The sequence below is a fragment of the Phocoena phocoena genome, chromosome 2 (assembly GCF_963924675.1).
Source record: "Phocoena phocoena chromosome 2, mPhoPho1.1, whole genome shotgun sequence".
In the NCBI taxonomy this organism is placed as follows: domain Eukaryota; kingdom Metazoa; phylum Chordata; class Mammalia; order Artiodactyla; family Phocoenidae; genus Phocoena; species Phocoena phocoena.
Window position 1 is genome coordinate 117,658,467 of NC_089220.1, and position 15,342 is coordinate 117,673,808.

Genomic DNA, 15,342 nt, shown 5'->3' on the forward strand with positions numbered 1-15,342 from the left:
TAAGGATACATAATTTTATCATTAGAATAAACAATAAAACTTGGTCCCATAATAGTGAATGACCACCTTTAAACCAGTTTTGGGATCAGAAAAAGGAATTTTGATATGTTTAAATGAACTAGAACACAAAAAGTATAGTTATTGAAAACAATATATTAAAAAAACTAAGTCTTCTCTACGTTGAATTCACATCTTTGATACCCTCTATTTGTTCACATGAAACATCTTACAAATTTATCCCTTAGGGAATAAGATTCAGCTGACTTGCCAATAAGACTACTATATATAGATGACAAATAGTAAAAAAATGCAGTCCTGACCTTTTTTTTTCTTTAAGTAAATAAAAGAACAGTAAACTCCGGGCACACCTCGTTTTACTGTGATTTGTGGATACTGTGTGTTTTTTTTTACAAATCGGTACATTGCAGCAACCTTGTGTCAAGCAAGTGCCATCAGTGCCATTTTTCCAATAGCATTTGCTCACTTCGTGTCTCTGTGTGGCATTTTGGTAATTCTTGCAATATTTCAAGATTTTTCATTATTATTATATTTGTTATGGCGATCTGTGATCTTTGATGTTGCAAAAAGATTATAACTTGCTGAAGGCTCAGATGATGGTTGGCATTTTTCAGCAATATTTAAAAATTACGTATTGTATTATTTTTTAGACATAATGCTATTGCAGACTTAACAGACTACAGTATAGAATAAACATTAACTTTTATATGCACCGGGAAACCAAACGATTCGTATGCCTTGCTTTGTTGCCGTTATCACGTTATTGCGGTGGTCTGGAACCAAACCTGCAATATCTCTGAGGTATGCCTGTGTATCAAATAGCTTATGTCCAGGAAATAAACAGTTTTTAAGAAAACAGATGAAATAAATGAGTATCATAAGATTTAATGCTCAATATACATAACTACTTATGATGGAGCTTACTATTAATTTTTGAACTAGGAAGATAATTTTTCACAGTATCATATTTAAATACATGCTTTAGGTCTTGAAATTAACAGGTTAACAGATAGAGTAATTTCTAGTCTCTCCCATAACCCTTTTAATTACAGTATCTATGTTCTTTCCTGCAATATATTTCTGTTGTAATCAACTCTAAAATCCCTTGAGAGCAAATGCCATTCAGTATTATTATACATGCATTACCAAGTAAGGTAAGAGAAACGGTTAAACCAACTGAGATCCCATGATGCCAGTTAAATTTCAATTCTTTTTTCTAGGCTCTCCAAACATGTCAGCACTATTGTAGTAAAGTGGGTCATAAGTTTCGGGTGATGTGATTTGCTTGAAAGACAAAGAGAGCAGAGTGTAGAACAGACTATTACAGGTCACAGCAAAGTAGGTTCAGAACTGCAGCTACAATTTATTTATTATGCATATTTATTAAGTACTGAAACAATAAACATGTAGCCCAGCAAACAGTTGAATACACCAGGTTAAACATGCCTTCCCTATCCTCTAAGAGGGCATAGTTTGAAAAAAAGAACAATTTAATTATCAATTTAATACCCAGGAGGAAAAAAGCTCTCAAACATTATAATGTATTAACTGCTTTCTAAAACAGTTCATAAATGATACACTACTAAACTTAAATCCACTTATTCTATTTGAAAAAGTGTTCTGAATTTAAAATCTTTGAACTCAAGCTTCCTATTGGATGATGATCAATTTTTAGATAACAGGATAGTGTCCTTGATATATAAAAATGATTGCTGTTTCACCATTGGTGAGGCATTTTCTATTTTTTAATAACAAGGATGCAATTATATCAACTCATCCTTAGTCTTCTACCTAGCCCCCTTGGAGCAGCAATATTTATCTAAAGGGCAGCACTCTAAGGTAGGATGCAAGTAGAGATCAATTCCAAATCCTATGCACAAGGATTATTTTATTACATGATGGAATTAAGCTACAAAGTAAAATTGAGTTGTAATTTCTAGTGTGATAAGGTTTTACTTATCTAAGTAAACATTAAACACTTTGCAGAACGGAATACAACTCTACGGATGGTGACATAGGCAGAGAAGGTAAAAACCGTAAACAGTTTAACTACCCTACTCTTTACCAGTGTTAGTGCTGTTAGACAAGACTGCTAAACAAGTAGAAGATAAATAACTAGTAAAGGCTGGCAGCTAGAAATATATAGTTAACCCAAGTCTTTCTTGGTACAATAAATGAATCCATACACTATCCTCGGTATCACCTATTGCTAGAGAAAGATTTTAATTAAACGTGAGGGAGAAGAAATAGGCCAATTAGAATTCTGCAGGTAGTTTGTTTTGTTAGGAAATAAATGGCTAGAGCTGACACTGTCTTTCTGGCAAAATAAAGCTGCTCTTTCCCCTTTCTAGAAATAAACATAAAAACCACTCCATTACATTTATTTAATATAGTCTCTAAATTGGCAATTCGCTTGAGAAGACTTTGCACATAATGGCAGAGTTCCTAGTACTTAAGTCTCCTCACCCCTTCTATAACCATAATGTACCATATTTGTACATTGCTATAGTACTATAGGAAGAATTTCAATATTCCTCATATTCTTTCACTAGCTCTAGAGTCAGTGATTTACATTTCAAAAACTCAAGAAAGAACCCGCAGTAGCAACCAGAGGATTATGAAATTCAGAAACTTACTTAGTCATACCTGACAGCATTTACAAATTCTTATGATTTATAAACTCCCAATTTCATTGACCTGAGAATAGCTATGAATGTCTGGTAAATCCACAGATATCAATAAGTAGATGAAGCTTTAAAAATTGTTTCACTAAGAATTAACAGTTTTGTTAAAGGCAGAATTAATAATAGCAATAATAATGATATGATGATGTGAGAAACCAGTCATTGAGAATTCTCACCCTTTTTGTTTAATTTCCTTTTCCCATCATGGCCCTGAACCTGATAATATGCATAAGAAACATTCAGCATGCTTTTTTCAGTTTATGGGAGAATTCTAAGTATGGTACCTAGACTTTAGAAATAAATAAGAATACCTCATTTACTATACATTAAGAAATATAAGTCCCTAAAACATTTTCTTTTCTAAAAAAATTGAAGTATAGTTGATTTAGTATTGAGTTAGTTTCGGGTATATAAAACATTTTCTTTTGAAATGAAATTTATGTCTAAAATTGGTAGTAAACATTTTTTTCATAAGTTTCAAGAAATCCTAGTGGCCTGAAAGCTGTCTCAAATTGTTGAACTTATAATTTTATACCAAACATACAATTAAGCATCTCATTTTACTGAAATTAGCTTAAAAACAATTACAAATTTAATTAAAAATTAGGTCTAAGATGAAAAAAGAAAACACAAGCTCTCTAAGAAAATGTAGAATACTTCGTAATATCAAGTCATAATAGCTCTGTATATCTTATAAAACATATGAAGACATTAGTATTGTGAAATGTGGTCATTTTGGCCTTGTGATTAAAAGACAAGTCATGTACTTTGGTAACATTATGGCATATTTATATGACTAAAACAGCTAACAACCTTTACACAAACAATACTGGCAATCTCAATAGTAAGCAAATGTAATTAGACCACAATTTCCTTTGTAGGTCTCTAATGTTTAAAAAAAAAAAAAAGTAGTTCTAGAAAAGAAGATAAGTTGTTTAGCCAGGACTGCCACTGAGAACACTGCCTCTAGTTTCTAAGAGCTCCAATCTAAGAAATGCGGGCAGGTATATTCCTTTGCGGGGGCTTAAATAAAATCTGCCCACAACTGCCAGTTTAGCTTAGCACATAAAATATACATCACTGAGAAGACAGGCTAATCATCAGAAACTGTCTCCAGGCATTACAATTATTACATGGTGCCTTTCTCAGAGAGTTTTTTTTTTTTTTTTTTTTTTTTTTTTTTTTTTTTCAGAGAGTTATTTTGAAGAAATAAAGGATTAAACCAGAGGAAACAACCCCTCCACGCTCCCTGGGTACAGGGCACACCTATGAAACGGTTCCTGACCTATATAGTTTACCTAAGGTGACATGCTATCTTTTCTCATTCATCATATATTTACCAAACACGTAATATGTACCAGGCACTTGGTTAAGACACCAGGACTACAACAGTGAACAGTCTCTGCTTTCAGGAAAATTATGGTTTGAGGTGAAAGATTAAGCAAACATACCAATAAATACAATTTTAAGTTGTGAAAACTGCCATGAAGGAAAAGAACAGAACACTATAGAAAAACAGTAGGAGATGTCACTTAAACAGGGGACCTCTCTGAAGAAGTAAAGTGAGAGTTGAATGTTAAGTACATTCCATGCTGAAGAACTAGGACTTGAGTAAGAACTTGGCGCTTTGGAAGAAGTGAAAGAAGGCTAGAGTGGGCTGGAGTAAAGTGGTCAGGAGACAGCAGCAGGGACTATACCCTGCGGAGACGTGGGGTTATCTTAAACATCTGAGTTTTCACCAAAGCGTAAGAGCAAACCTTTCAAGAATTCTTAAGAGCGGCATGATATGATATTTATGCTTTTTAAAGGATCATTCTAACTTCTATGTAAAGAATGGATTGATGGGTAGTAAGAACGAATCCAGGAAGCTACCATTGGGAAGCTACTGCAACAGTCCACCACAGCGTGATGGTGGCTTAGAATAGGGTATAGCAATGAAGATATAGTATATAGGGTGGATTCAATATATTTAAGAGGTAGAATCAATAAAATTTTGTAGTGGTCTGAATGGTGTATGTGTGTGTGTGTGTGTGTGTAGTAGTGAGAGGTCTCAAGAATAATCCCAAGACATTTTTTTCCCTTGTTTTTTCAATTTTAAAGTTTGAAAATTACAAAGATAGCAAATTCTTCCAGGCACAAATAACTTGTTTACAAATAAAAAGGGGGGGGAGGGAGACGCGCAATTGCGCATTTTTCTATTTTATTAAAAAGAAAAGGGAGAGACGACTGTACAGCTCCTGGGTGTGAAACGTAAGTACTAGCCCTAGATGTGTATATATACATATACACACACATACACACAGACCTAGCTCTGTAAAACTACTTAGCAATTCAAAGTCGACTGCAGTATGTCTTACTGTCCACTCCCCGCCCTCCCCTTCTCCCCCATCTACTACTTTGATTCAGAAGTAGAGGTTGGGAGGTTTTTAAGTGGTGGGTGGCAGGGCTGGAGCGCCACCAGACTGCTAAGCAAAGCCCACCTCTTGTACAGGAGGAACCAAAAATCAGGGGTAAAGGAGAAAGGTCCTCCTAGGATACAATCCAATTGTGTGGAAAAACCCAAGTTTCAACAGGGCACACTGAGGCACTTGGTTGACTGACTCTCCACCCTTCCCCCAAAGTTTCTACTCCTGTTTAACAGGAGACTTTTGGAAGCCAGAGACCACCCTCCTTCACCAGTGGCTGGTTTCCAGCTGACTGAGAGAAGCCACAGTTTCTCGGACCAGCTGTCACTTCAACCTCCTCCACGTCCCTAGGACAATAGGGAGGCCACTGGGGCAGACTAACAGAAGTGAGAAGGAAACCGGATTTGGACGCCCCACTGCTCACCACTGGGAGGTGGAAGTCAGCCTAGAGAGGGCTTTTTTCCACCTCCCTTCTTTGCTGTCCAGCTGCTGCCACCCCTCTCCTCAGGGTCAAGGTTCTGAAACTCTCACAAGCAGTGCTCAACTTAAAGAAAACTCGATGGCCTCATAGGTACTCCTACAAACAGTCCAATTCCTGGGCTCCCTGTCATCTAGCCACAAGAAGCTGCCTTGCCCATTCTCCCTCTCCCCCCGACCCCAACTTTTACCTTCAGAGTGAACCAACCATGTAACTAAACAAAACACACAAACCCACACAAATTCCCTAACCCATAAGCAGATTAGTAACAAATTAACAAAACAAAATCTAAGTACATTCTCATCATTACAGAGACGAGATTTGTTGTTGCTGTCCTTGCATAATTGGTTAAGGAAAAATGAATTATTCCGTAATTCCTGAGGAATACAAATTCTGTCTGTTTATAAAGTCAGAAGGGAAAGGGGCAAAGGGTTGCAGATGAGGATCAAGAGAGAAGAAAGGAGAAAAGTATTTACAGAAAATAGAAGACAGGCAGGAGTGTCCACAAGGAAAGCCTCATTGTCACTTCTTGCCGGCCCTCTTGGCACTGGACTTGGCTTTGGGCTTCACTGGTTTGGCCTTGTTAGGCTTGGATGCCTTGACTGGTTTGGCTTTGACAGTCTTGGGTTTTTTGGTTTTCTTGGGCGTGGCAGCCGGCTTCTTCTTGGCCTTCTTGACTGGGGTAGCTTTGGGCTTCTTGCTTGGGGCTTTGGAGGCAGCCTTCATGGGCTTGGCGTCCTTCTTTGGCGTGGTCACCTTCTTGACTTCCTTCTTTGTCTTCTTGAAGGCCACTGACCTCTTGGGCTCGTCGCTCTTGGGCAGCCGGAAAGACCCTGAGGCACCCACCTTTTGGTCTGCTTGAGGACCCCAGTGGTGACCAAGTGCTTGATGGACAATTTGATCTGGGAGTTGGCATTCTCACCCACCTTGTAGTGGCTCTTGATGTACTTCTGGATGGACTGGCATGAAGAGCCAGCACAGTTCTCTGCCTGGATGGCAGCCACGATCATGTCTGAATACTTGGGGTGGTCTGTGGACTTCTTGGAGGCCTTGGCACACTTGGGCTTGGTCACAGGGGTGGATGTGGAGTTCTCGGTCATGGTGGCCTGCCTGATCCTGCTGCTGAAGAAGGCACCTTCCAAAGGGCCAGCCCTCATAGGAAGCCGAGGAAAGCCTGATTCGGGATCTGCTCTGGTGCCTCTGGCTCCCAGACCAGTCTGAGGCAGGCTCTTGGGGACCTTGCTCAGGTCGCGGGGCAGGGGGGGACTCGCTGGGCTGGGTCTGCATGGCCCAGCCCCGCCGGTCTGTTGGTCGGTCTCGGTGCCCAGGTCTGCCTCAGCCTCCTCTGCCTCCCTTTTCCCAGCTCCGTGTCTCAATCCCAAGACTTCTAATTGAGGTATTAGTAGATATTTATGAAGATAAGATTTATAGAAATAAGACTGGAGATGTAGAATTAGGGAAAAGATCAAGAGTTTAATATTGAATATGTTCTTTTCTTGATCAGTATTGCTAGAGGTCTACATATTTTACTGATCTTTTCAAAGAGTGAACTCTTGGCTCTGTAGATATTTCCTATTGTGCACTTGTTTTCTATTTAATTAATTTCTACTTTTTATAATTCCCTTTCTTCTACTTACTTTGGGTTTAATTTGCAGTTCTTTTCCTAATTTCTTGAGAATCATATTTAAATCACTAGTTTTGGACTTTCTTCTCTTCCAGTATAGGCGTTTAAGGCTATAAATTTCCCATCAAGTATAGCTTTAGCTGATTCACATATATCTTGATATACTGTATTTTCATTACTATTCTGTTGCAAATGTGTCTTAATTGTGATTTCTTTTTTGACCAAATGGGTCATTCAAAACGTATTTCGGGGGGAGTTTGCTAGCTACTATTTTATAATCCATTTCTTACTTAATTGAACTGTAGTCAGATAACATATTCTGGATGAAATTTGTTGAGACTTGCTTTATGGTCTATCATAAGATCTACTTTGTTAAATGTCCCATGTGAACTTGAAAAAATATTTTTTTGAAGCCATATTACTGGAATTAGATATATACAAATTTATAGTTCTCACATTTTCCCTGGTAGAATGACCCTTTCACAATTATGAAATATTCTTCCTTATTTCTAGTTATTCTTGTATTCAAGTCTATTGTGTATAGAGGGTATAGTCCTCTAGGGAATGCTAATTGAGAGTCTGGGGTGTTTACAGGTCCTTTCTTCCTTGGAGGGACCTGAATTTTAATGTTTGCTTGTCAACATCATGAGATGGACAGAAATTCACTCTGCTTTATAGGGATTTTCTGCTTAGCTTGCTTAGCTTCTGCTCTGCTTAGCCTCTGACTCTGCAGCAAAATCACTTCTTGGTGCTTCCCTTCCCTACTAGGGTCTTGGCCCCTCAGTCCAGGCCACCTGGGGACACCTAAACTCCAATTTTTATGTACTAAGCCCCATGAGACTACTGGCTCTCTACTTCTAGCAGAAATCCTCTGCTAAATTTCATAGATTCTTGTTCTGCACCATGTATTCAGCAAATTCTTCAAGGGGAAAAGAGAAGCTTAGAACATCAGCATGCTTTTTTGAAGTTCCCTTGGCTCCACAATTTTGGTTTAAGTCCTGGCTGCCTCAGTAGGTCTCTGATGCTTTCCCTATTTTTTTTTTTTTGCGGTACGCGGGCCTCTCGCTGTTGTGGCCTCTCCCGTTGCGGAGCCTGTGCTCCGGACGCGCAGGCTCAGCGGTCACGGCTCACGGGCCTAGCTCCGCGGCATGTGGGATCTTCCTGGACCGGGGCACGAACCCGTGTCCCCTGCATCGGCAGGCGGATTCTCAACCACTGCGCCACCAGGGAAGCCCTCTCTTTTCTTTTTTTAAGTCCACCCTTTCATGTTGTTCTTGGCAAAAGGATTAGTCTGCAACAACCTAGTCCCTCAGAGCCAGGAATGGAAGTCATAGCTTGGGTTCTCAATCAAAACTCTATTGCTTATTAGCTGTGTGACTTTGGCAAGTTATTTGACCAAACTATTTAAACATTCTGAGTTTCAATTTTCTCTTATGTACATGAAAATAACACCATCTCATAAGTGTTGTGAGGATGTGAAGATTAAATGTCTGTAAAATGTCTAGTAACAAAAACACTTTAATGAGGGCTTACTACATACCAGACACTTTAAATGGATTTAATAACTTAATGTAGATATAGTTACTATCTCCCATTTCCTTTTCAAGATCACATACTAGTAAGTGATGGAGCTAGGACTTGACTTAAGAACATTTTTCTTACTAACTACTCAATATTGCTTCTATAATATTGCTTTAGTATTGTGCCTGACACTGGTGTGTGCTCAATAAATGTCAATTATGATGATACAGAAAATACAAATGCTTCAGAAATATACTAATCAGATCAGTTTTTCTACTTTTTTCCTTGATTTATTTTTCTCCTTTTTCATTTTGGCATAAAGATACTTACAACATCTTTCAATATATTTTAAAAGAAGCTATTGTGAAAAATGAATGTCTAATAGCCTACTGAATGAATAGGTAATAATTTGCTTAACCATTATTCTATTGTTAGATATCTAGAAGGTTTCCATTTTTTAAAACAGAATAGATATCAGTGCCATTAACATTTTGTCCCTTTCACTATTTTCCTTACTTGAAGCATTTTCTCAGAATAAAATCCTATCAGTGGAATACTGGCTCAAGATATGAGCATTTTATTATTGCTGACACAACAGCTATATTGTTTTCTCAAAGAGTTGTAGTAATTGTGGTATCACTCGCAATAAAAATGAAAGGTTTGTGTCAAGAGAACATTAATTAAAGCTATGAAGTATAGGAATGAAGGAAGTGTGGAGATGGAAAGAGAAGGGAGATATAAATTTTGAGGCTATGAAAGAAAAAAGTGGAGTATCTGGATACTATTGATATTTCTCGTGAAGCAAGGGGTATTAGTTTCACTTAAAGGAGTAGGGATGGAAGAAAAGGGCTGGGCTTTGTTGAAAATTCCAAATGCTTAAATACAAATACACATATGTACACAACAAAATCTTTCAAGAGTAATGTTTCTATGATAGTTTTCAAAAGATCTGTGTCTTCCACCCCACCTCAATGCAATCTGGGATACAGATAAATACTATTTAGGTGTAATTTACAGATGGACTATCTGATACATTAGGGTTCATCCTGATCTTCAGTATCACTTCTTATTCTAACCTATCACCAAACATTTAGTAATCTGGTGTGTGAATCTTTATTATTGTTATTTTAAAACACACAGAGAAATGATCTCTTTTAAGAATAACATATTAAATTATAAAAAATTATAATACAAATTACAAAACCACCACATAGATTGTTGCTTTCACTTAGCTCAATTCAGCAAAATGTACTCGGAAGCAGGAGGCCTATGTTCTAGGGCCCACTGTGTGACTTTATTTGGTGTGTAATTTTGGGCCTTAATTGTCTTATCTATATATTGGGGTATTTTATCTGACTAAAAGCCAGCATTAGAACATGGCATCTCTTGTTTTATATTCCTGATCTAAAATTTGTCTAGTGAGCATACTATATTGAATAAAAATGAAAGAATCTCTCTTCCTTCGCTATATGTACTGTGCTTTGAATATCCCATTAACCTTGTTATCATGTTAGACTTGTTATTTTAAAAGTTACTGAAAAAAAAAAAAGTTACTGAATACTTCGTGGGCCTCTCTGAGGGCCATTTCGTCGGTTCCTTCTACCATCAGATGACTCTCAATGTATATACTTAAAGGCAGTTGCTTTCCTACTACTACCTTCCTCCCACTTTGCTCCTATCATAGATTTTGGAGTAGTATGTACCTGTTCATCAGGGAGAAACAGAAAGGGCCTTGAAAATTTGGGCTTAAAGAGAGTCCTTCCTCTCTTTGTCTATGTGCTATAGCCTCCCCAATAAAAAAATAAAATAAAAAACCTTTCTCTGCTAACTGCTTCACTATGTTCATATGTAAGTAAGCGCCTGATCGTCCAAGTTCCATTTCAGATTTCTCTTCCAGTTTCCATTAGCCTCCATTAAATTTTAGTAGTGATACTGAGAGATCATGGAGTTTGCGACTGATAATCCGCTGCATTCAAATCCTGTCTCTGTCACTTACTGGTTAAGTGACTGGGCAAATGACCTAACCTCTCTAAGCCTCTATCTTCTCATATGCAAAGTGAAGTTAGTTAATACCTACAACACCAAATCATGAGAATTAAGTTAGTTGAATGGGAATTGGAATTATGGCTAAATGTAGTTTAAATGTGAATATCATTTAGAAAATAAGGAGAACACCACTGAATAAAAGTAGTTTTTGAGCTGATTCAAATTAGAGGCTGGTTTGATTCCTAGGGTTCTTAAAAATCCATACCCTTTAAGGAAGCTATTCCAGATGAGGTAGCAAATATAAAGGCTTTGAATACCTTCATGCTCCAACAGATGCCAATTCCATGGTACAGAAACACTTAACCATATTAGAAGCAATAACCAAAGAGAAGAATAATTTTATGCCTATCCAATTAGCCAAAAATTTTTGCTGGTGAAATTGTGGTTAAAACAACACAGCTGTATGTTGCTGGTGGCATCAGAAATTAGCACAACCTTTTAGAGAAATAATATAGCTATTGTATCAAGAACTATAAAATGCCCACACTCTTAGAACGAATAATCCCACTCATAAGACTTTATTCTAAGAAAATAATTCAATAAGGAAAGTAACTATGATTTTATTTAATAGTGCCTGGCACATAAAAGGTACTCAAGTACTTCTTCAAATGAACACCTTCACGCATACTGACTTCTCCAAATCACTGCCCTTGGTTCCTTCCCATTATGATCTAACTATTTTCATTATATGGGGATAGTTTAAGTATCAAACTATAATATTTTTGTCTAGTCTCTGTTCTCCCATCTTTTCCAGTAACTTCACTGGTGATTGCTATCAGACTCCCTTATGATACTTTCACCATCTGAACTTAGGTGGCCTTCACACTGAAACTCAGTTGGCCACATACCACATCCTTGACCCAATCAAAAAGAAATCTGAAGCTTCCTTCAAGTTCCTAAAATGTCGTTCTTCTTTGTCAACACCCTTCTACTCTAATCATTCACCTCATTGCCTGCTTCATAAGACACAAATAGCCAGAAACCTTCACATCCATCCTCAACTGAACCTCAACATACCTTTAGTCCTGTACCTAGACACTTACATTTCCCTCTAGGATCTGAGAAAGAATTATCACTTCCTGCTTTCCTTCTAGCCCCATCCAAAATCCAAATTCTTCAAGTTTATGTATCTCCCCCTCTCTTTTTTAACGGTGTAATTCACATACCATAAAATTCACCCCTTCAGTGTACAATTCAGTGGTTTTTAGTATATTGGTATACAAGGTATTTTAGTATCAAGGTTGTGCACTCATCACCACTATCTAATTCCAGGACATTTTCATCATCCCCTCAAAGAAATCCCATACACATTAGCAGTCACTCCCCATCCTTGCCCTCCACTCCCTGGCACACTAATATACTTTCTGTCTCTATGGATTTTCCTATTCTAGACATTGCATATAAATGGAATCATACAGTATGTGGCCTTTTGTGTCTAGCTTCTTTCACTTTAGTGTAATATTTTCAAGATTCATCCATTTTATAGCATGTATCAATACTGTATTCCTTTTTATTGATGAATATTTTCCACCGTATGACTATACTACATTTTGTTTATTCATTCATGCACAATTTGGTCTGTTTCCATTTTTTGGCTCTTATGAATAATGCTGCTAGGAACATTTGGGGAAAAGTTTTTGTGTGAACACATTTCTGATTCTCTTGGGTATGTAACTAGGAGTGGAACTGCAAGTTAAGTATCTCTTGATACCTAAATCTATTCTGTTTCTGAGTTCAGACAGCCTGGGATATCTCTCAAAATGCAAACAACTCTACACTGACTCCCTACCCCACCTTCACTCAAACACCTTCAGTCTTCAGAATCTGTACATATTAATTACCACTTAGTTCTTTCCAATTAAATTGAGGGCAGGGATCAGTTCTCATAGGTCTCATCATATAGTAGGTGTTTAATGTATGCTCAATATATTGATACCCTATGCTCACAAATGGGAGAATTACTTACCCTTTCATTCAGCAGATCTTTGAGTGTCTACTGTACATAGGTCACTGTGTTTACTACTGGCTATAAATAGTGGACAAACGTTATTCATCAGTTTCATCTACCCCAATTGCCAATTCAACTTCACAAATATTTACTGAATACTTATGATGTGAATGGCATTGTGCTAGGTTTGACAGCAGACACAGATAGGAATATGTTATAGTCTGGAGACTTGTATGACAGTTCATAAACTCTACATATGACAGGACAGTAACAACAGAAACATACAACAACAGCAGTAGCACTGTATATTAAATGCCATAAGAAAAGTACAAAATGCTCTGGAGTGTCAACAGACACACATATGGCTGGGAGAATGGACAGAGAAGAGGACAGACATCAGACAATACTTTTTGAAGCTGAAGGTGGTACTTGAGAAAGGGCCACAAAGAAGGTGGCATTCTGATAGATAAGGATTCTCAGGAAAAGAGAAAGTGTTCCCCACAGAGAATAGCATGAACAAAGATAGAAAAGGCTGGATACTGTATAGAATTTTTTTTTCAGAGACCAATCTAGTTAGGAATGTGTAGATGGGTAATGACAGAAGTCTTGAATATTAGGCTTAGTATTTAAATAGGTTTAGAAGAATGATTCAAAAAGTCTTCCTTTAACAATTCAAATTACTTTAGTGATTCCTTAACCTTTTCTTGAAACTTTTCTATTATGCTTATTATCTAAAGTAATCATGGAAATTAGTGATTTCTCCTTCCACAAGGAACAAAAAATGAACTCTTGACAGCTAAGTGAGCATGCTTAGCTCACTGAGACTGGGGAAGGATGAATTTGAATAATTCTAGCACTGCATCCCGATACTTCCGGGAATATGTAAGGCTTAAAACAGACATGTAGGCAAATCCCCATAGCTAGAATAACAGAAGCAAACTGGGGAAAAAATAATAGCATTCATTAAGCTGCTAACACCAGGCATTGTGCCAGGTGATTTACATATAATATACCTGATCCACCAAATAACCTCATTTAAGTTTATGGCAAGTGAGGCTCAGAGAGGTCAAGTAAATTGTTAGAGGTTACCAAGCTAGTAAGAAGCTCAGCTAATAAAATGTAGACATCACTTTTGAACCCAGGCCTGTCTGATCCCATATTTTCCCCATTGTTCACTTTTATTTGTGAACAAAGGAGGCTAGAATGGTAGGGTCATGATGCATGCATCAAAGAAAAGGGTTGAATATTTAACACATGGGCTTTAATGGTCTGGAGAAAAATTAGACTGAAATATTCAAAACTCGGTTTAGAATAGCTTAGAGATCAAGACCAAGAGAGATCAAGCTTAGGGCTGTTTCTTGATCAGTTTGAACAATGATCACACTATAGAGCTTATTTAGGAATATCCAGGGAGCAAAACTCCAGCTTTGATTTGGAAACTAGAGAGTAAACTCCAAGAGAATACGGATATTTGTCTGGATTCACTGATGTATTCCAAGTCCCTAAAACAGAGACTAGTATACAGTAAGCACTCAATAAACTTTTCTTGAAATAATGAAAAGTCACATTAAGGGGTATTCTCATTTGAATACTCTTGAAGGCCCTGAAATAAAGACAGCAGAACAGTAGGTTTAAAAACCATTCATGTTGTTAGCATATTCTTTTTAACACTCAACCCCATGGCAAAAACAAGCAGCTCCAAAACAACAAACATACAAAAAAGCAATAGTTGTAAAACAACAGCATGATTTTTTAAAAGAAGGTAGACAAAAGAATGAAAAGACCCTTTTGCATTATAGATAGCATCTAGTACTTCATGGGTAATCAAATTTCAGTGAGATGGAATCCAGAATTTTGACCTACTGTTTTAATATTTCAAACTGCTGTTAGCTGTGAGCGGTATATCCAATGACTGCTTTTTGGAAATGAAAATGGTTATCTAATCTAAATATTCTGAAAAAAATGGACAATCTCTTTATTATTGATGACAAGGAATGAAATGAAAACCTCAAATTCATTTACTTAAGGAAGTAACAGAGAACACTTACAAAAGTCTTTACTTTTCTAATTTTGATAGTATGTTTCTATTAGAACATGCAAAGAAAACTGCAACAAAGAACATTAAGGGGAAAAAAAAAGCCTTTGGAAGACAGCAAGCCTCTCTACAGAAACACTTTTAAAGAGAATAAAAGCAGGTTCCATGAACTTCCCTCTATTTTTCACAAGCTTTTCTAATATTTCTTCTTTGATGGAACTAATGAATAACTGCCTGTTATCACAAAACATCTTTTTTCAAATATGTGCTTTAAAAATTGCTTTCTTCTGAACAGACAGTTCTTCAAGCTGCTCAAGTCTCTCAGCTGCAACAAGTTTTCTTATTTCTATTATACTGCATTTCTTCCCTGGAATAGTATAAAGACCAATTTTAAAAGCTCCTTTGCTTTACAAAGATAATTTCCTACAGGCAATACTGCTGTATCTCAATCAATATTTTCACTATCTTTTCTCTATCTATTTCATTTAGTTCCACAATCTTTACTCACTCCAGTAATTCTTTTTTTTTTTTTTTTTTCCAGTACGCGGGCCTCTCGCTGTCGTGGTCTCTCCCGTTGCGGAGC

General features: G+C 37.1%; 1 protein-coding gene and 1 pseudogene across 2 annotated transcripts in view; both read right to left on the minus strand.

Moving 5' to 3' along the window:
* The window catches only part of HMG20A (high mobility group 20A), a 69,453-nt gene that overhangs the window by 51,934 nt on the left and 2,177 nt on the right, over window positions 1–15,342 (minus strand). The gene's annotated exons all lie outside the window — the stretch shown is intronic.
* LOC136119177 (histone H1.0-like) lies at window positions 6,108–6,685 on the minus strand (annotated as a pseudogene).